Here is a 24,430-nt window from a genome sequence, read left to right as displayed (position 1 = left end):
TCTATAGAGTCAGAGCATTGCTTCGGTTATACAATACAGCTTGGAAACAAATGTGCTTTTCTCAACTCCGAGTGCAATGTTCCATAGAGAGTAAGCAGTTTTAAGCTAATTACATACGTCCTGTTATTTTGTCATTCAGTATATACATACACATCTATCCATGCACAGAATTGCAGTATAAGCAGCAAAATTAAAGATACGGTAATTAAGAGCTCAAATGATAACAGATCGTTAAATTCCAATACGCTATTACATTGCAGTAAATTCTGGTGGGACCGGCTTGCAAGTATGTACATAATCGGTTAAAAGGATTTTATGGAGTAACATATTTAAAAGAAAAACAAATTTCACATAGAGCTCAACAGATGTTTCCTTAGGACAAAAACCAGTATTTCCATAAATATGTAACTGTGATGTATAATTAATTAAAGTAATTTAAATTATGTAATAAAGTATAAAATATTTGAAATTTATACTAAATTTTTCTCTCTTTGTTACTCTTTACATGTATTCAAAGGGGGTGCTTGCTTTAAGGGTATCACGAAAGGCTTGGCTGGAGGTCCAACATTTCTAAGTTCTTTTACAAGGTTTAGAAGGACTGCTGCAAAAAGTGTGTGAACCTGAGAGGGGAATATGTTGAATAAAATCATAATTAACTAATCCTCCTGTATTTTTTTACCTCAAACCAACAACTTTTTAATCTACTTCGTATATATATATATATATATATATATATATATATATATATATTTACAACTATTTATGCATTTAAGGATATATAGTAGTAGACATATTTATATGCGGTTATAACCAAGAAGTATTCAGAGGTAAATGTTGAATTGCATTTGTCAAATATTTACGATAAATAATCTTATAATAGAACAAATCTAGGTGTATGGAAATTGTTTGGAGGACGTTAATAAGTTATTACACTACTTTAAAAAAAAAAAAATCGATATTCTGTAATATGAAATATTAGATTAGATGAGGATAAATTCTCTGACCAACAAATATTAGCTACAAGAATTTAAGTCGGGGAATTTGGAAACGATAAATCGTTTTTCTGTGTAGAATGATTTGAAAACCCTGATGTTTCCTCTATAATGAAAATCAAAGAAAAAGAAAAGGAAATTAGATATCTACACATTATGGGTTAAGCATGTTAACGATGCAATTACTTTTCCAATTAAAATTAATATAAGGATGTTGATGAGAATTTAATGTTTCGTCTTTTCAAGGAAGATGTTAAGATTTTAATGATATGTCCCTTAAAACAAATTAAGGATATTCAAATTATTATTGTACTTTAAAATTACGATAGTATATAATTATATTAAATATTATACGATTGGAAATTCTGAATCGTTTCATATTAATTAAGACTGTAAAGAGAATAAACTAATCACATTTTGTGTAGAAAGTTTCTAGAACTGGGTAATGGAATTAGGTATGTGCGTTTGTGACTGCAGCAAAGGGAAAAACGGATGTCTCTTATGAAATAGAAATCAATCTAAAGAAAACGAAATCAATGGTAATCAGTAAGATACAGCAGTCACTAAGAAATATTACAATTGAGAGGAAGAAGGAGGTAACGGGGCAGACACCAAAGATAATGTTCTTGGGATAGTTGCAATCGGAAAGCAGGAAATATGAAGTAGACATTCAAAAGAAGGATTGATTTGACTCGAAAATAATTTCGAAAGAAAATGTCAGATATATTTACATTAAGAAACATTAGTATTGAAACCTGAAAAAGAAAAGATTAAAAATGTTGAGTATGCTTTCCCTCTATTACATGGAACCGAAACATGGGCGTTAACAAAAGAATTATCAAGTACATTAGAAGTCATTCAGATGAGAAAATATAGCAGACATTTGAGAATATCATGGACAAAATATAGAACCAATAACGTACTAAAACTGGTAAAAAGCTAAGAACATTTTATTAGATGTCATCAAAAGGAAGAACGCTGGAAAAAATATGGACACTTAATTAGAGAAATGTTTTACAGAGACTTAATAGAAGGCAAAGTGAATGGAAAGAGAAGAAAAGGAAAACCTTGAATTACTTGGATTGAGAAAATGAAGAATTGAGGAGACCAAAAATACAGCGAATGTATATAAGGACAACACAAAAAGACCAAGATGGCGGTCATGGTATTCAATTTAATGAGAGCAGACGACACTTGCAGCTGCTGTGACTGATGGTGGTAATGACGATCATGATGAAGATGATGACGATGACGGTGTTGATGACGATGACGATTATAACCACGACGATTATAACCACGACAAAAATGTATTTATGAGATGCATTCCAGAAGAGATGAGTCTGTTTTAAGAGAGGCAGTTACAACGGTCCTAGATTATTGTAATTTTAGTATATCATTACCAGATATAGGAATAAGCTGACTTGCCAATATTGTTTTATTCGAGATTGAAGAAGAAAGTTGTAACAACACTTTGAATACATTCCATTAAACATCTCGTCTCAACCGATAGTCAGAATGTAAAGACAATTTGAAAGAGCATCGTGCAATAAAAGTTTGAGTTCAAATGGACAAAAACGCAACAGAAACTTATGAATTTATGAAATGCTCCAGACTGCCTATGGATTAACTTGTATAAGCGGAGCATCTGCATTTCGCCATCTTAAGAGATTCAAGGATGGTAGAGCAGATATGAGAGATGATAAAAAGTGTGGATCTTCAGAACATCAAAGCTGGTTCAGAAAAAAAAACATTCGCAACTTTCTTATAAAGACAATAAGCATACAGTTTAGAGTTTTAGAGTTGGTGTGGCAAATGTACACAGAATTATTCATGGAGATCTGAACATATGCAAAATTTGTGCAAAGTTTCTTCTTAGGTTGCTCAGTGACGATCAGAAGGAAAGACACGTTGGTGACAGCAGGGAGATAGTTGAGCATTTTATCTTCAATCTAAGAGTACTGAAATCTCCGGTGACTTTGTGACGAAAATTGAATCTACTGCTGTGATCAAGAAACTGAGGCAGAGAGTCGAACGGAAGCATCCTGGCTCCCCTTGATCGAAGGAGGCCAGATAGAGCAAGTCCACTGGGAAGCTCATGATCGTCCCCTTTTATCAGAATATAACTCGAAACTCAGGAGAATTCGAAGGTAACTGATGTAAAAAGTGAACTGTCATGGATGAAACATACGAGAAGCATCGTATGCTTTGCCAGATCTCCACATCATCACGTAGTAGTATAATGGAGGACTCAATGGTGCATATACATGTCAATGAAACTAGGTGAAGTGCCAATGAGAATATTATTAGATTGAATAATGTTGAACAGATATAGTACACACCAAGAGGCGAGGGAAAGTGGGATGTTTTAAAAATCTCTCAGTAACTACAAATTAAGAGGGGATTAACTAGTATTATTTAATGGGAATTAGAGTTTGTAGAAGTGTGTAATCTATCCTTACATCTAAAATTAATTAATCAAATCTATTGATGTTACCTTTACTATACATGATTGTCATAAGATATGCAATACATAACGTGCACTTATTGTTATAAATACTATAGAATGCCGCACATTGAGCGATCAACCATTTGTTATTATAGTCTATGAAATCCTCCTTTAATTTCCAAATAATTTCAGATAAAGATGTGCTACAAGCCTTAGCTACGCACCTACATATCATATTGTGATTATATACTCAGAACTTAAAGTCATTGTGAGAAGCACCTATGTAAATGTAACTAGTCTGCTTAGTGGCTACACATTGATAAAGTGTTTATTAGATACATGTTAGCTAATGGAGAACGGGAGGACATATAGTTACACAATCTATCTGCGGTTACACGCGTGGTGTAGTTCAGGTTTAGGACATCACTAGTTTCATTAACCTCCCCACGCCCAATTTTATCACCGATAGCATTGGCAGAATTAATAAAGTCGTGATTAATACTAGTGATTTTGCTTTCCATAAGAATGTGGATGTGCACGGGATTTGCACAAACAAGAAGCCCGCTGTGTTGAATTGAATGCAAATTGGAACTGGTATTAACATTCGAGATTTGACGAGGGTGTCCTGGGCTGCTATACATGCTGGTGTAGTGTGTACTGGTGTTGCTAGCCGCAGCGCTTGGAGGGTTCTTTAGTCATATATTATTAATCCTATGTGTGACATTAACTGTAGTAGAACATGATAGTGCAGTTATTGTTGAAAATCTCCCTGCACAGACACAGGTACGACGTTTCGTATGCAAACGCATCTTTTTAAACAATCTATCTAATTGTATATACATACACATACATATATATATACATATATACATACACATACATATATATACATACACATACATATATATACATATATACATACACATACATATATATATACATACACATACATATATATACATATATACATATATATTCATATATATATATATATATATATATATATATATATATATATATATATATATATATATATATATAAATATATATATATACATATATATATATATATATATATATATATATATATATATATATATATATATATATATATATATATATATAATAATAATAATATTAGGGACAAAATCCAAAATTACAGGTAAAAACTCAATTAAAATCAATTTATAAAGAATTAAAATTAAATTGAGCTTTTTTTTTCTATATGTGATAGTGGATTTTCATCGATGAGTTCTTGAAACTTGGTTATTTTCCCTAAAACTATATATTATATATATATATATATATATATATATGCAAATACACACACACACACACACACATATATATACAGAGAAAGAAGAGAGACACTTTTGTCGGTACATATATATTTATACATATTTATAAGGATATGCACATATATACAAATGTAAGTTTAATATACATGACTATATATACAGCATTTTTTTATCTTCATAATACACATGAATACCTAAATTTAGACAAAACGATTTCCCCCTTGTATAAAAGGTTAAATTTATTTTACTTATACAAAAGCAATACACGCATGTAAAAGAATTTTGACGCCTTTTCAATATTTTATCAGTGCTTTACCTACATACACACACGCCCATACACAAACACACACACAAACACACACATAAATAAAACGTCTGTACAATTGCAATGTAACGATAAAAAGTGCAGCATGATTTATACCAGTAGGTGGGTCCTCAACCAGGGTCCATATAAAAGCTTTGGGGATCCACACAACACAATAGCAAATTGGGGATCCACAATAATATTCTAAGGGCTCCTGAAAACCCTTTGCTTTAGATGTATGCATTGGTGTGTATTGTAAGAAACAGCAAGGTTTCTTTCTCTAACATTTTACATAGTTCAACCTACACAAATTAATGTGTAAAAAACAAAATTGGAATTTTGAAAGAAGTTTCTATAAAACTAGTTTATAAACATCGAATGGCTTTGCGGGTTCTCCAGAGAAAAGTTATAATCAAAGGGGGTCCATAGATAGGTTATAGTTGAGAACCCCTGATTTATATGCACTCTTATATGCCTTATGTTTTGAGTCCTCTTTCACCGTCTTCATTGCTTGTTTGGTCTTTGTTTTCCGCAATAACCTTCCTAGTAATACGGCTTCGAGTTAGATCAGCTCTCTGCTCCAAGACCTCTTGACTTGAATTGTTTCAATACGATTTTGTGAATACATTGTATGGAAAATAAAGAATGAAAATAAAGTTGAGATTCAAATTCTCATTTTAAGGAAATGTTGTATTTAAGCTATAATAAATTCTAGCATTCCGCAGCCAATATTTCTCAAGCAATTTCCTCGCAAGATTTGGCAAGTTTCCACGTCAGTTTGAACAGTTTCTTCTCAGCGGCCATTTAACAGCTTGATGGCTGATCATTTGAAAGTTTGAATTCGGTTTAAAAGCCAATGAAATATGGGTTACATAATGTACAGATACAGAATGCTAGATATGTTGCGGCTTGAAAAATTTCTTTATTTCACAACATGCACACGTTCATAAATATGTGAACGCACGCACACACACACACATACACAGATCTTTTATGCATGTGTATACGTGTGTTTGTGCGAGTTTCCTATATTAATGCTTCCTATTATGGTTGTCACATGACATCAAGCAAATACGAAGCGCGATGCAAAGCAGCCATGTTGCACCAACAAGATTAACGAAGCTCAACAGTTACGTCATTATTGGGTTGGCAAATAAGTTCCCGCCGTTTTTTTTAAAATTTAAATTTTTAAAAGGGTTTAATAAAAAAAAACAACTAATTAATCAATAATGTATTCACCCTTGTTTACAACTTCTTCCCAACGTTCAACAAGATTTTCAATACCTCGTTGGTAGAAATCACCTGATTTGGACTCGAAAAATTGATCCAACCAAGCTCTCAATTCTGCATCAGTATTGAACGAAACTCCGTGCATAGCATTTGAAAGAGATCGAAAGAGGTGGAAATTTGTTGGTGCCTAATCAAGAGAGAACGGTGGATGTGGCAGCACTTCCCAGCCATGCGTTTGAATGGCTTCCTTCGTCATATTGGCGATATGAGGGCGGGCGTTGTCGTGCTGCAGAACTCCCTGCTGACGATTAGGTCTTTTCTCTTGAATAGCCGTGTTGAGTCGTTCCATCTGTTGAACATAGAGTTCCGCGTTGACTGTTTCGTTCCGTTCAAGCAATTCGTAATGGATAAACCCTTCCCACTCTCAGCACACACACAACATCGTTTTACGCGGATGAAGATCTTGTTTTATGCGCGGTGTCGCTTGTTCACCGGGGCTAAGCCATTTCTTACGCTGCTTCATATTAATGTACAGGACCCATTTTTCGTTGCCATTAACGATTCGGTAAAGAAATCGTTGCTTGTGTCCATGAGTTGAGTGGTGACGAGCAAGCAAACCAGCAGAGATTGAGGCTCGTTGATTTTTGTTGTTGTCACTTAAAGCATGCGGAACCCATGCTCCGTGCTTCTCAACCTTTCCCAGTGAAGATGCTTCGCTATAGAAGTGTGGGAGCATTCCATTTTCTATGCCAGTTCCCTTGTCGTTTAAGGAGAATTCTCGTGCAAAAGTTGGTTTAATCGCTTTTTATCGATCGAACTCAACTGGATGGCCAGAACGAGGTGCGTCTTTGAGGTAAAAATTTCCATTTTTGAACTTGGCATACCAATCATGAGCGGTTTTTTCAGCTATGACACCCTCTCCATACACAGCCTAAATGTCGCGAGGAGCTTTTGCGGCCTTAGAACCTTGATTAAAAGCAAAAGGAAGGCGGTGTCGAAAATGCTCGTTTGTCTTAACTTGACATTCCATTTTAACGATCTGAAAATAAACAAAAATTAGCTACAATTAACTAGAAAAAAACCCCAAAAAGACAAAATAGATTCCAAAATGATTCAAAGATAGAATTCTCGAAAATATAGATTCCAAAATTAAAAAAAAGCAATAAATTCCAAAATTAAAAAAACGGCGGGAACTTAGTTGTCAACCCAATAGAAGTAAATAGAACAGAGGTTGATCTACGAAAAGCGAACATACCAAAAATATGCACGTATTTTTATATGGAGGGTTCTTGATGACATAGCAGCTAACATTGGGGTTGAAATCTATTTCAAACCTCAAGCATCATACCACAGTTTAGAACGAAAGGTCCTACCATTTCCGTCGAAGGAAAGTACCTAAAATATTGTAACAGCTTAAATTTCAAGGGCCCACAGATATTCAAAAACAAAACAACACGACTCGGGATGGAAGTGTCTGTGTTAATTAAAATACAATTCCTGTTAAGCAAAATTTAATTTCAAAAGAAACGCAAATGAGTGTGACGTTGTCCAACTCTCCATTCACACAACACAAACATCAAGAGAGAGAGAGAGAGAGAGAGAGAGAGAGAGAGAGAGAGAGAGAGAGAGAGAGAGAGAGAGAGAGAGAGAGAGAGAGAGAGAAAGAGAGAGAGAGGAAGAGAGAGAGAGAGAGAAAGAAAGAGAGAGAGAGGGGGAGAGAGGGAGAGAGAGAGAGAGGGGGGGAGAGGGGAATGGCCTATGAATAAAGTACACTACGATTGATACAGATAGCGTTCACTCAAGATGGCCACAATTTCTTGTTATAAATAGTGAGAGTATATATATATATACATACACAAATATATATATACATACACACATACATACATACATATATGTATATATATATATATATATATATATATATATACATACACACATACATATATACAAATACAGATATGTATATAAATACACACACAAATACAGGTACATATATATATATATATATATATATATATATATACACACAAATTCATATATAGATATACAAATACATATACATACAAATACATATACATACAGATACATACATACATATATATATATATATATATATATATACAAATACATATATACACAAATTCATACATATACACGCAAATACATACATATATACACAAATACATATATATATGGCGGTTTCTGCGTAAATATATATGCATGTGTGAATATATGAGTGTATAAACATACAAACAATCGCACACGGTAGTATAAGCATACATGTATACGTAGATGTATACAGGTGTGTAGCATTGTGCATGTATATGATTATCAATACGCACACTCTCTCTCTCTCTCTCTCTCTCTCTCTCTCTCTCTCTCTCACACACACACACACACACACACACACACACACACACAAATATAAATACACTACGATTGCGTGTCTATATGCGATCATTTAGATTAAAGAAAAACTCTCCCTTTCATCAAATTATTTTAAAGGTAATCTATTCTGTTTACACCACACCTTTGCGTTTTATTATTTTTTTTCTGTAAGAAAACATACATTATATTGATTTGTAACTTCTTACCAGTTTATCTATCTATTACATCTCATAGAATATAAATTAAATTAAAAATAAAACAGCGAAGTTATCAAGACACCTGAAATTTATCGCTTTAGTAAATAATGCAAAGGAATAAATGATGCTAGAGTACAATGCAAGAATACAGCACAGAGGTTCGTGCGTGTATGTGTGTGTATATATATATATATATATATATATATATATATATATATATATATATATAATTATATGTATTTCTCCTATCTTAATGAATAAAAATTCTTCGGATAGAATAAATGGGTTAATAGAAACCAATGTAGCAAAGAACACAAAATAACTGTGGTGTAGTTCCTGTTTTTAAGGCAGGAACTCCTTGAAATTTTGGGTATTTGAGTATATTTAAAAATTTAAGGAATCACGTTTAAGATGATTCCCATGCATTCCCTGAAGAGAAGGTTACAATTTTAATATCACAGATCCCTATGGATCACATCACAGGTTGTAATCTTTTGAAACGTATGTAGGAATAAAGTATGCAATTATAACATGCGTTTTCTCCATTCCTTAAATTTTTAAATATATATATATATATATATATATATATATATATATATATATATATATATATATATATATAATGTGGGTATCTAATTCGCATTTTTTACAACTTAAAGGCAGAAATATATACGTCACTAAAGTGAATAAAGGGCACTCATAACCACTAGTATTGCTAGAGATGAGAGTCAAAACAACTCAATAAGCCGCAGAAAAACTATGTTAATGAATGATAAGGGAGAGTGTGGTGAGAGCCATCGATAACCATTAAGATACGTTAAGCATAAAAATGCGAAATCATCAATGATTTGGCTATAACTAGAACCGTAGCTTGGTATTCAAGGGCTTACACATAACGCCTTGCAAGAATATCTAAGGGATCTTAATGGAGCAGAGGTAGATGTTTTCATGAAAAAACTGGAGCTTCTGCTGTCCAAGGTCCCAGATGGACGTATATCAAGCCAGCAGTGTCGTACACCCGTCTATATCAAAAGCCAATCAAATAAAATTGGCCATTGAAAGGGTCATTACAATGGCGGTCCCAGCCTTCAGGCTGAAACGTATAAAACATAAAAGAATATATACACACACACACACACATATATCTCCATTCATGTACATAGATACTTATGCGTATATACAGACATACACACACATATGTACATATACATATTTCTCCCATAGTTTTTAGTAGCGGATATACTTATAAAATGGTTACGTACGAGACTTTGACTGTGGTTTGCGGTTTTTGCTTACCAACCAGTAGCTTACCGATGACGGTTAGTAAACCGAACCTTTGTCTGGTATGAATTAACAACCACGTACTGTACTAGGGTGGAGGTACAATGGCCCAGTGTCTAGGGCAGCGGACTCGCGTTCGTAGGATCGCGGTTTCGATTTCCAGACTGGGCGTTGCGAGTGTTTATTGAGCAAAAACACCTAAAGCTCCACGAGGCTCCAGCAGCAGAACGTGTGGCGAACCCTGCTGTACTGTTTCACTACAACTTCCGGTCACTCATTTTTCCCGTTTCTGTTGTACCTGTATTTCAAAGGGCCAGCCTTGTCACACTCTGTGTCACTCAATCTCCCCGAGAACTACCTTAATGGTACACGTGTCTGTGGAGTGCTCAGCCACTTGCACGTTAATTTCATGAGCAGGTTGTTCCGTTGATCAGATTAACTGGAACCCTCGTCGTCGTAACCGACGGAGTGCCACGATAACTGTACTAGGATGAATTGAGGATTTGTTCAGTTGAATATTCTATTTGTATGAAACATTAGACTGCAGCCATGCTAGAGTGCGGCATTGAAGGGTTTTAGTCGAACAAATTGATCTTCATCATAGCCGTCATTATGTTTGTTGATGTTTGGTTTCAGAAACAGATTTCAAGTTTTAATTTATTCAAAAGTGATTTAAATACATATTGACAAAAGATAATATAAAGAGAAAAACAACTCGAGCGTGTTTATAGATGTTATTTAACAAATGAAAAGAACCGCGTTTTCCTCTTCTCTTAAACGTATAACTGTCTACTCCCATAAGAATTGACAGGCACACATTTCAGTCTGTTCTATAAGAATAGAAAGAAAGAGAGAGACTGACAGACAAATAGATGAAGAGATAGAGAAGAAAGGGAAATATTAAATCGTCACAGCCTTTACAGATGTTATTGTATATCTGTTCCGTTCGTACTAATCGTAAATGGTATGCTATGATACATTATTTCACTGCTCCAATGTTTTAATTCAATCGCTAGATTGGTGTAATTCTTTTCAGCTCGCCCCAGCACAATATTATAACGATTTAGCATTATTATGTCAATAATCAGTTGTCTATTGTTATTTTTGCCATGGAAAATATCAAGTCTATTATACGGTATCAGCTAGTAGGTCTGTATACTAAATTTCCATAGCATTTCGCTTTGTCATTTTCTAAGACCGTTTGCAAGTTCATGCGAAGACATTTGTTGAATTACCAAACAAAAGAATAAAACAAACTCATTCTCAATGGATTTAGAAGACAATTCGTTGGACGGATTCCATTCATTCAATGGCTACAATTATCGCATGTATTGAAATTGTCAATCAATTCCGTCTAATTCTTAATTATAGTCATAGAATAATGTTGTCCAAAGTCGGTGTATTTACTGTAGTTTTAACTGAAGGTCGTTGGTAGTGAATAGTGATTGATTGTTATCACTTTCTCACAATATTAATCAATAGTACTTTTCATTGCTCCTATCTATTTTTATTGGGTCATTCAGAATTTTTACTGTATTAATGGAACTCTGGAAAATCATAAGGGAAAACATGGAAGTTTCAATTTTTATTACAATAATAAGACAGCAGTGCATTATTGTCTTCGATGAGTTTTGCGAAAGTAAACACATTTCAAAACTTAACAAAGAACTTATATACACTATTAGACTTCGTTCATTTGGTGATCTTACTGCCAAGTAATAGGAATGATAAAGGCGAAAGCGAATCGAACACCGTTGAGGGTACATTTCCTATGGAAGAGGAAGATGATGATCTAGGACACTACTACTACTACTACTGTTGCTACCACTACTACTACTTCTACCACCACTGTTGCTACTACTACTACTACTACTACTACCACCACCACCACCGCTGTTGCTACTAATACTACTACTACTGCCACCACTTTTGCTACTACTACTACTACCACTGTTGCTACTACTAATACCAATACCACTCCCACTACTACACACATACATATATATACACGAACAGGTGCTGAAAAATTCCCGGCTTTAAGGGTGTCGCGAAAGGTTTGGCTGGAAGGCCAGCATTCCGAGTTCTTTTACAGGCCTTAGAACAACTTAAGGACCGATGCAATAAGTGTATGAATATGAGAGGGGAATATGCTGAATAAAATCATAATTAACCGATCCTCCTGTATTTTCCTTTAGCCACAGCCAGGAACGTTTCAGCACCCTATCGTATGTATACAGCCAGAATCTGGAAAAACTTAAAGCAACCGACCGTCTTGTAATCTAAGATGGGTACCGGAAGCTGATTTTTTTTTTATATATCATTCATATTTCGTTTTAAATCAGCCCTACTTCCTCAGACCTTTAATCTAATATATTCCAATCATAATAATTTGCTCTTTTACTTTTCAAATGTAGTGTACATAGGACTATATTCTCTAATGTAATCCCTTTTATGATATAGTTAGAGGATGTGATTTGAAAGTCATTTAGTTGGTGTTTCTAGCATGTAAAAGAACTACTAATAATTCCCTCGTCAGTCGTGACTAATGTCAGGTTTAATGTCTATTTAACAATTCATTAAAACTCACTTCAACGTTTCATTTCATTTCGATTATATTTTTATATTGATACAAGTTAATCAAAGGGGGCTCAAATCGACCCAAAATGTCACTCATTCATTAATTTCAATTAACATTTAATTAATAAAGAAACCATCAACAACACATTGATTATTTAAACAATTAACTCTATCTCTGATCCATCATTTCCATCGGCAAAATCATCTAATTGCGATAAAAACACGAAGGAGAAATAAAATATTTAAAAACAAAACAAAAAAGAGCCCAAATATAATTTACACGATGATTTGTAAAGAATAAATTCTTGAAGACGTAGTAAAAGATTGTTTGAATAGTTACGCCATTTTATTTTTTTTAACTGATAACAAATTTTAATTTCATCCCCAGGTTATGTGAGAAAACATTGAAATACTCAGCGTTTTCTTTCAAATTTTCCCTTTGAGAAAATAAAATGGAGGAAAAAATATACATACATAGTCAAAGGAAAAAAACCGTGCAAATTGTTGGACATCTAATTTTTTAAGGGAACTAGATTTCGGTGACCTAATAGGGGTCTCTCAAAATTCTTGTAAACGATTAACCATTGTGTGTGTGTATTATATATATATATATGTTTGTGTGTGTGTGTGTGTGTGTGTGTGTATTATACACACACACACATACACACACACACACACACACACACACACACACACACACACACACAAACCTACTTAGCAGGCAGGCAATCATGGCAAATTTAACTAGTTCTCCGTAGATTTCTCCCGATCAATTTTTAAGCCTGATCGGGTTCACCTCAGAGGTGTTATCATCTGATCAATACCAGAGAAATAAGCTGCCTATCTGTTTATATGCTCAACAAATCAAATAGTTTCAGAGAACTGGAGCTACTGATTTGCAGGCTATAAGTATTTAACATTTACTGTTATGGCAGAGACCTGACAACAGGTATTTCTGTCCCCATGTAGAAAGAATCACTCATGTTACATATACTAGTATCAAACGCACTCAATATAATCTATACAGAGTTAATTTATAGAAGCTTACAGTTACAAAACCTCTGCAAATGTTTGATACTATAAGGTTCAATATATTCAACTGTCAAGTTCAAGCAGGTTGCATATCTATACTCAGACAGCGTGTGCTCGGGGGTGGGGGTTGTCATAACACCTGTATATACAAAACTTTTATTTTTTATCTTTTACATTTTACTCGTTTCCTGTCACTAGGCTTCGGCCATGCTGCGGCACCGCTTTGAAGAATTCTTAGTCGAACGAATCGGCCATAATACTTATGTTTTAAAAAATCTGGTACATATTCTATCGAGTTCTTTTGCCGAACAAGTTACGGGGACGTAAACACACCAACACCGGTTGTCAAGCAGACGTGGGGGGACAAGCACAGACGCAAACACACACGCACACATATACGACGGGGTTCTTTCAGTTTCCGTCTACCAACTTCACTAATAAGGGTTTTGGTCGGTCAGACGCTATATATTAAAAGCCACTTGCCCAACGTGCTATGGAGTGGAATCGAGCTTGAAACCATGTGGTTGGGAAGCAAGCTTCTTACCAATTGTTTTGATTGTTTAAGTTTTCTATAACCGTTTATTTAGGGAACATGATGATCATGGTGAAATGCGGAAATCAGCCATATTTCTCTGTCTTGTATTCTGTGTCTGTAAACATAAACAGCACATAAACTGGAAAATACTTTTTTAATACGTATTATAGATTGAAGATTATAATCATAATGTAGTATAAAGTTTTTCACTCAAATAGCATCGATTTCTTTTGTGTAGACACAAGACAAGTCTGTTTACAAATCATTAATAGTAATATATCATCGGTAAATATATTATGAATCATGTAGGTAAAGAGGAAAAATAGAAAAATTAAAGAGGAGGAATGTGAACCAGGGAAATGGAGAGATGGAGAAATGAAAGCTGATAGAGAGAAAGAGAGAGAAAGAGCAAAGTTGTGAATGAATCGTGATGAAACCATTGTGTGTTATTTTTACTGTAAAAATATCGAATCGATTCATACTAGGATCAATAAATGATTGAACTCTCATTTGATTTCATATAAAGGAAGAAAAAAAAACACTGGTATAGTTTCGTCAATATATTTCGTTTTTGATATTAGCTGTATGTTAATTGCTTCAGTGAAAATTGGTAATGAATAATAATAATAATAATAATAATAATAATAATAATAATAATAATAATAATAATAATAATAATAATAATAATAATAATAATAATAATGCAACCCTCTTAAGTACGAAATAGTGCTGCTATGGAAAATGAAGGTGAAGACAGTGCCAATTACTGTTGGGTCCTTGGGAATAGTACCAGAAGGCCCCAAGGGGAACATAAAAGAAATTGGAACAGAGTGCCCAGTAGAACTGTTACAAAAGGTTTGCTTCCTTGGCATGGCCAGAATAACCAGGAAAGTATTAGATAGCCGAAAAGAGCGAATGGCATGGTACCGTAGGCTGAGGGTAGCAAGCCCGCTACCCATGCAAGACCCCAAGAGCGCCAACAAAACCTGTGATAAAGAGATAATAATGATGATGATGATGATAATGAGGATGATTATAATTGTTGTGGATGATGGCAACGACGACGGCGACGATGAGGATGATCATGACGGTGATGATGACGATGATGATCATGAATGATGGTGAAAATGAGGAAGACTTCGAAGACAACAACGACGATGGTTATCATGGTGATGGTGATGCTGCTTATGATAATGACGATGATGACCAAGATTTAGAGAGAAATACGAAAAAATGCGAAATAAAAACAAAACAAAAACGAAAGCAAAAACCAAACTTCTGAATGATTAATCCAGTTTGTGTGTTTTATTAATACTATGGTAGGAAATTGTATTTAAAGATAAAAATAGAAAAAAACTACACAAATATAGCTAGATGTTTTTTTTTTAAAATTGAATTTGTTATTAAGTGAGATGAAAGAACCACATTTTTCAATTTTATTTTGAAAGAAATCCTCTTTTGATAACACGAAAATAGTGCGATAATCTCTTTTAGTTTTTGGTGTATAATGATTTCTATGATAGGCACCAGGATATAATTTCGGTATAACTCAGCTATAACTAGCAATTACTTTATCAGCAGTAGTAGAATGAAAGAAAAATTTCGGATCAACTTGAACTCAAAATATTAAAATTGACATTGCAAGGCATTTTGTACGGAAGGTTGAATTTGGTTCCAGTGCTTATCTTCACCTATGATCATGAATATTGGGTAATAAGCGAAAGAATACAATCGCGAATACAAACGGATAAAACAGGCTTCCTCTGTAGGATGTGTTAGTAACGTTATTCGACAGTGTGCGTAGCTCGGAGACCAGGGAGTCTCTTCAGATCGAGTCGCTACTTCTACATATTGAGAGGTCACAACTCTGTTACTACGGATAAGTGATAAAAATGTCGCAGGAAAGAATTGCAAGACGCATTCTTCAAGCCGAGCCAGTCGGAAGGAAACCTCGGGGCAGATCAAGAATTAGATGGTTGGATAATATCTATAATCGCAGTTGGTCGTGCTTGGGAATCCAACCGGAAAGTGAAATGACGATTGCTTCTGATAGGACCCGATGGTGGAGGTGTCTGAGGGCTCTACCCACCACGATCCTCCAAGGAACAAAGGGAAGAGAAGTGTAGTGGATGGATGGATGGACTAAACTAGGAAATCTGTACATCCATCGCACAAATTTGATAACCAGTTGACCACGTAAGATTCCACGTTCAGTATCAGATCGTTGATTCCCACCGACTCCTTGTAATATATCGCCCGGCTCTTTATATTCTGAATTCCAAAATCGTTGAAGTCCTCTTTGCTCTTCCCGCCTCAAAGGTAGATATAAATAAAGTACCACATAGGTTCTGGGGCCGATGATTTCAATTAACCCCATTTCCTTAAAATAACGAGTGCCTAAATCAGAGCCATCATTACTGATACTAAGTCAGCGTGCTGACAGAAACGCTCTTGTCGGATAAAAAAAAGGAGCATTTTGTAAGGTTTCTTTCATCTTTAACGTGGTTGCGTGGTAAGTAGCTTGCTCACCAACCACATGGTTCCGGGTTCAGTAACACTACGTGGCACCTTAGACCGTCCAAAGCCTTGTGAGTGGATTTGATAGGCGAAACCTGAAAGAAGCCCGTCGTATATGTGTGTGTGTATATATATATATATATATATATATATATATATATATATGTGTGTGTGTGTGTGTGTGTGTGTGTGTGTGTGTGTCTCCCCAACATCGCCGCTTGACAACCGATGGTGTTGTGTTTATGTCTCCGTAACTTAGCGGTTCGGCAAAAGTGACCGACAGAATAAGTACTAGGCTTACAAAGAATAAGTCCTGGGGTCGATTTGCTCGACTAAAGGCAGTGCTCCAGCATGGCTCCAGCATGGCTCCACCATGGCTCCAGCATGGCTCCAGCAGTGCCCCAGCATGGCTCCAGCATGCAGTCAAATGACTGAAACAAGTAAAAGAGTAAAAGAGTATTGAGATCAGATTCCAGCCAGGTTTAGTTTGTCTCATCCTTCCAGAGTCGATAATATCAAGTACCATTTTTGTACGGGGGATCAAATTAATCGTCTAAATTCTTCCCCTTCAAAGGTTTAACCTTGTGCCTTACATTAGCGACGCTTATTACTGTAATTAAAAATAATGATAATTTGGTTAGAGATTGGATAAAATGTCTTGTGATATTTGTCCAGGCATTGTACGTTGCGAATTATATTTTCGCTGACGTCAACTTTCTCATTTGTCTTCCACGGGTTTATAAAATAAAATGCTTGTCAAGTAATAGACTCAAATTATTTGATTGTCCACCTTTCGCCAGATATTTGACCTTGTGCTTATGTTAGTAATTATTAATTTTAATTAATGTATTTCTAACGATTTTATCCTTAGATCTTAATATCTATTGTTTGTTTCATTAGTTTTCTATGATAACACACCAGGAAAACATCAAACACGTTCTTTAAACACGAATTTGATTATCAATTAATGTGGAAAATCCTATGGCTTCGTAAATGACAAAATAACAATAACAACGTCGTCAACAGCAACTTTAATTGTTAGGGAATGATTTACATTTCACTGAAAACGACGACCACCACACATATATTTATTGTTATATACATACATATATGTATGTATATATAATGTATGCCATATATATAGGAGTATATATAATCATCGGTGTGCTGCATATGATGTAAGATATATATCCTTATTGTTGCGATAGCAAGATGAAGAAGAACGAGAAGAAGGAAAAAAGGAGAAGAAGGAGGAGGAGAAGAAGGAGGAGGAGAGGAAGGAGGAGGAGGAGAAGAAGAAGAAGAAGAAGAAGAAGGAGAAGAAGGAAAAGAAGAAGAAGGAGAAGAAGGAAAAGAAGGAAAAGAAGGAGACGAAGGAGAAGAAGGAAAAGAAGGAAAAGACGTAGAAGAAGGTAAAGAAGGAGTAGAAGGAGAAGAAAAAGGAGAAGAAGGAAAAGAAGAAGGAGAAGGAGGAGACGAAGGAGGAGAAGGAGGAGGAGAAGGAGAAGGGGAAGGAGAAGAAGGAGGAGGAGAAGAAGGAGGAGGAAGAGGAGGAGAAGGAGGAGAAGGAGAAGAAGGAGAAGAAAGAGAAGGAGAAGAAAAAGGAGAAGAAGAAGAAGAAGAAGAAGAAGACGGAGAAGAAGGAGGAGAAGAAGGAGAAAGAGAAGGAGAAAGAGAAGGAGAAAGAGGGAGAAGTAGAGGAAGAAGTAGAGGAAGAAGAAGAGGAAGAAGAAGAGGAAGAAGAAGAATCAAACTGGAGGATGAGAATACGAATGAAGCAAGAAAAGACAAGGGAAGAACTGGGGCAATTTAATATCATAATGAGAGGTGAACTGAAGAATAAGGTAGTAATCATAAAATTAAATGGGCAGGACAGATCAGAAGAAAGGTGAAAATAAACAGTACATAAAGAATTGACAGAAAAGGTGACAGCATTAAAGGTTAAATTGAAATGATACGATGCAAGATGCAATGGTTTCGAGCAGAATAGACTGTTCCAATGAAATAGAAGGTGTCTATTTGATGAAATAAGGGGAAGCCAACACCAAGAACTGATTCCAGATGCGGAAGAATTTTGGGGAAGGCTGTGGAACAGAGCCGGCGAGATATAAAGAAAGCGCGGAGTGGCAAACAAATGTAGAAAGACAGTTAGAAAGTGTACCAAGACAAAAGAATGTCAGAATTAATCTATAGACCAACCGTGAGGCGGAAGTTAAAGAAAATAGCAAATTGGAAAGGACCAGGCTCGGATGGAGTACAAGGATGGAGTACATAGTAGCATGAAAGGATCACTGCGCAAGTGGATAACTGCCTGAAGTAGTGTCACGTCTCTGCCTGAATGACATGTGAACAAACGCAGCTACACCGCAAGGATCCACTGAAAGGGATCTTGGCATCAAATTTTCGATCTATAACCTCTTTACCACTAATGTTGAACCTTATGGCCGGCGTCATGTCATCTGGAAAGTAACAATTTACTTCCAGAAGAATTAAAAAGGATGCAGGAAACAAAGTAGGGCAACAAACGATCAGTTATTAGTTGATAAAATTATAATTAAAAGTTGTAGACGCAGATTGACGGGACTGAATGCAACATGGCTAGATTACACAAAAGCATATGACATGATACCACACAGTTGGATAAGTAAAACAATGAGCGTGTTTGGAATAGCAGAAAACATGGAGAAAATGTGTAATGAAAGTATGAAACATTGGAATACTGAAATTGATCGGAGGAAAACAAAAGCTCAGAAAACTGAACATGAGGCGTGGAATATTCCAAGGAGATAGCTTATGTCCATTACTATTCGTATTGGTCATGATACAGCTCTCTATCATACTACGAAAAGTTAAAATTGCTTACGATTTAGGAAATGGAAATGGTCAGATAAATCATCTCCTTTTGATGGATGATGTAAAGGTTTATGCAAAAATTGAGAAACAGCTTGCAAGTCTTATATATATTATCGGCATTTTCTCAAATGACGTAGGTATAGAATTTGGGATAGAAAAGTGCACTATATTGAAAATGAAACAAGGTGCACAAAGCTACACGAACTGGTAGATACTATAATCTTCCAAATGTACCACCTTCGAAACCACGCGCAAAAAGACTCTTTTGTAACAGTCCGATATCTAGAGGTCCTCAACTGTTTAACTGCCTTCCTAAAAAAATCAGACATATAAAAGCAACCTCTACTGAAACGTTCAAACACAAATTGCATGCACTCTTAACCACGGTACCGGATCATCCAAGGATACACTCAAGCAAGATCTGTAGCTACAAACTCAAACATAAACCAACTTCTAGCCATAAAGTGGCAACAAAACTGATAGAAAATAATTTAAGGAGGTGTTTTATCATTGTCACAGTCCCACAACTAAAATTATTAGAAGTGTAATTGAATAAAAGAACCAGTAAAAGGCGTTTTAGTCACCGTCATCTAACTTTGGAAAAATAAATGTCGACCACTATTTAAGAAGCGATTCAGGAGACAACGACGAAATAAAAGATATCTTGGAGCGGAAATACAATAAAACACCAATAAAACAATATTATAGTGGAACATAGCCGTGTTTTTTGTTTTTTAACAACATATACACACACACATATACACATACATAGACAAATACACACATACATGTATGTATATATAATCCGTTTAATGTTCACTCAAGGATAATCTTTTCACTACTTCATACGATACGACACAATATACAAGAAAATAACCATGCATTGATACACACATACAATATATATATATGTTTATATAAACACTTATATAAGCGTATAAGTTTGCATACATACATAGAGAGCTATATATAGATGTTATATATATGTATATCTATCTATCTATCCATCTCTCCTCACCTCTCTCTCTCTCTCTCTCTCTCTCTCTCTCTCTATATATATATATATATATATATATATATATATATATATATAAATATATATATATATATATATGTAAACACGTTATATGCGTTCGTATATACATGTATTTATATATATATGTATAAAGAGATAGATACATAGATATATGTGAAAACATTTCCCACGCACAAGTATATGATTAGAAACGTGTTTATAATACTTTCACCATTACATAATGTACATATCAAAGATGTATATATAAAATATATACTACTTATACACTTATATCTGCGAATACACGCTCATTATATCTAATACGTATCTATATCATGTGTGTACGTTTGTGGCCATATATATATAGAAATGATTGTATTGAGATAGATAGATAGATAGATAGAGAGAGAGAGAGAGAGAGAGAGAGAGAGAGAGAGAGAGAGAGAGAGAGAGAGAGAGAGAGAGAGAGAGAGAGAGAGAGAAAGAGAGAGAGAAAGAGAGAGATACAAAGGCAGTTATATAGATGCTCATCTAGACTCACTAATGCTGTTTTCTCTAAGCGTACATATATACTTTTACAGAGCTTTGTTTATGTAAGCAAAATAACATTGATACATATTTTTATGTCTTGAATAAAGAGAAACACAGCATTGTCAATATACAAACACACCCACACATACTTACATTCGTGACAATATATATGTTATGTATGTATATATATATATATATATATATATATATATATATATATATATATATATATATATATATATATATATATATATATATATATATATATATATATATATATATATATACATACATATATATATATATATATATATACATATATATATGTATCTATAAATTAATATATTTGTATGTATGTAGGTATGTACAAGAACAGCGTGCACCGATGCATCATTACAATTGTAAATGATTGTAAACTAATAGGATTTGATAGATAAAAGAAATGTTTAAAAATATTACGTGTATTATATTACGTCTATTTTGCATTGTGTTGTTTTGGTCTAAACTTAGCAACAACAGTCGACAGAAATACCTGAATAAAAAGCCTTTATTTTTGCGATGTATTTTATCAAAGTCTAAACTGAATGATAATATAATACGAAAAGGGAAAGTGAAAAACTATAAAACCGTTCTAAAGCCGTGTTCTATTGTTAGTCTCATTGTTAGCAGCTTAACAGAATTCAAGAGCCATCAGGGAGAAACGGAATTAAAGATGGCAGCTAGGTAGGATATCGTGTCTCTAAGGAGTTGAATAAAACCCCATTTCGGACAGACAAATCAAGGAAGAAATTATTTACAAAGGAAGTAGTCATTAACTATGTAACATTGAATAAATCAATAATACAGTGTTGTGTGTGTGTGTGTGTGAGAGTGTGTGAGTGTATGTGTGTGAGCGTGTGTGTGTTTGTATGTGCGCGCGCGCTGTGTGTCTGCTAAACTGTATGTATATAGGCATTCCCGTAAGTATTAATGCACGAATATATTCTACACACACGCACAAACCGACACACACACATACTTATACAAACACATACATGTATATTCTTATATATATATATATATATATATATATATATATATATATATATATATATATATATATATATATATATATATATATATATATGTATGTGTATTTATATATATATTTCTATCTATCTATGTCTGTTTGTGTATATATATATATATATATATATATATATATATATATATATATATATATATATATATACATGTGTGTGAGTATGTATATACATATATATATGTATTCCTATCTATCTATCTATCTATCTATCTATCTATCTCTCTCTCTCTCTATATATATATATATGCACACACACGTGTGTGAGTGTGTGCAAAGACACAAAACCATTTCTTTAGAAGTAGTATAAAGTGTACTCAAAACACATTTACACACGCACACACTGTCTGTTCTAATTTGAATCATAACTCGATAGATTATGTAATATAATAAAATTTCAAATTTAGAGATACTCTAAAAAAAAGTAAGAAAAATAAATTAAAAATACGAGAAATTTTTTTCTTTTATTTGCTCGCCTACTTTCAGTCTTCACAAAAATTTAGTAATGTAATGAAAACTATTTTACAAAATGCAATCAACATTTGAAGTAATTTTTCGGTATGGGCATATTTATTACCTCAGATTCCCTAGAGGTTACCAACAAGAGAATTGTAGTCGGTGGAGAAATAGTTCCCAGCATTTTTCTTTTTGCTTTTTATTAGATTTGACTCAATCGAATATTTGCTTCTATAAAAAGCAACTTTTTATCAGCTTCCTCCTCCAATTGCGATTGGTTTTTCTGAATCGATCAAATATTTCTTTGCATTTTAATGGCTTTTGGTGTGTGTTTTTTCTTCGTTTATGCATTTGTTATGTTATATTTCCTCTGCAAATAGTGTAAATAAAACACATATATGCTATTGCAAACCTAGAATGTGAAAGAATTCAATAATAGCAATCATCTTAGTTCAGACGTTTCTATGCCTATCAGTTCCTATCTTCTGCTGTATACAATATAATGACCAACATTCAATACTAAACCATCTTGTTATTATCTCGATAATAAAGCAACAATCTAGTTTCTATCGCCGTAAATTAAGACCTGAAATCTTTCAATAGGAAGTACTTGTGATTTCATTCAAGAGTATTCGCATTTCGTATCTGACCCAAATGGTTTATCTGTACCAATGTGTGTGTGAATATATACACGCATACAGTTTTTCTTTTCTTGTTTTATTGATTCTAGTGAGATGCTGTAGCCAAGCTAGGGCACTCGTGTGTTTCGACATCCAATAATGTATACACGCAAACGCACTCATACACACTCACATACATATATGCTCACATATGTGTGTATGCGAGAGCGTGTGTATATTAACATTTTTGAATTGAATTGGAAAATACATTCTTCAGTGTAATTGACTTGGAAATGTCCTCAAAAGAAAGCAAATCCCTGAAATGTAGATCTATTTAGGTTATACACTGATATCGATGAAGCTTTCGGATAACATATTAGCCTTGCGTATCAAAAATATATGCATCCGTCACATTCATGAACCACAAATAGAATTCTGTTTCTCGTCGCGTTTGAATAGTAATGGCTAGATTGAAAATCATAACCATTTCCAAGTGAAATGTTTATAGAAAGTAAAGAAAGCAAAAAATGATATTTATATAGACATCAATCCGCAACAGCCAAGGTTTTGCGCTGGTCCTACAGTAGAGCCAGTCATTTTGCGAAACTTTTGAATGGCGTAACGTCCGTTGTTAAAATTAATGCAAATAAAATAAAACTATTTTAATTTTTAAATTTTGTATTATAACCTTACGAACGATGGTTTTAAAATGTAATTATCAAATAATATTGCATAGTTAATCGACTCGCAAAAGACCTCAACAATAGCCTGTGTATGTGTGTGCCTAAATTAAATTACATTCTTGAGAAACAAAAACTATAAGACAGCACGTAGATACATAAAATTGATTATATGCGAGTCCCATCTTTTCTCCAGAAAAAAATTGAACTGCAAAATGTGTACAACAATCCCACGTGTCATGCGCAAATTAAGGAACAGATTATAAGAAGCTAAGCAGAACGATGCAGTACTTTTATAGAAACTTAGATAGCAGAGACAACTAGCAGTATTGGTGAAAAATGCGATGACCATTGAAACATTTTTAACTGGGAAATAGCTACAAGTATATTTTAC

General features: G+C 34.2%; 1 long non-coding RNA gene across 8 annotated transcripts in view; it reads right to left on the bottom strand.

The window, feature by feature from the left end:
* The window catches only part of LOC106879245 (uncharacterized), a 605,185-nt gene that overhangs the window by 105,631 nt on the left and 475,124 nt on the right, over positions 1–24,430 (bottom strand). For 2 of the 8 annotated variants that reach the window (XR_016244553.1, XR_016244549.1), the window contains one exon: positions 4,810–7,309. The exons of the other annotated variants lie outside the window; for them this stretch is intronic. This is a non-coding gene — a long non-coding RNA (uncharacterized LOC106879245). Of the gene's footprint in view, positions 1–4,809; positions 7,310–24,430 lie in introns of those variants that run through there. 8 annotated transcript variants of the gene reach the window in all.

This window comes from Octopus bimaculoides, chromosome 1 (assembly GCF_046866305.1).
Source record: "Octopus bimaculoides isolate indiv1 chromosome 1, ASM4686630v1, whole genome shotgun sequence".
Taxonomy (NCBI): Eukaryota; Metazoa; Mollusca; class Cephalopoda; order Octopoda; family Octopodidae; genus Octopus; species Octopus bimaculoides.
Note: the sequence above shows the minus strand (reverse complement) of the source record. Positions and strands in the feature narration are given on the sequence as shown.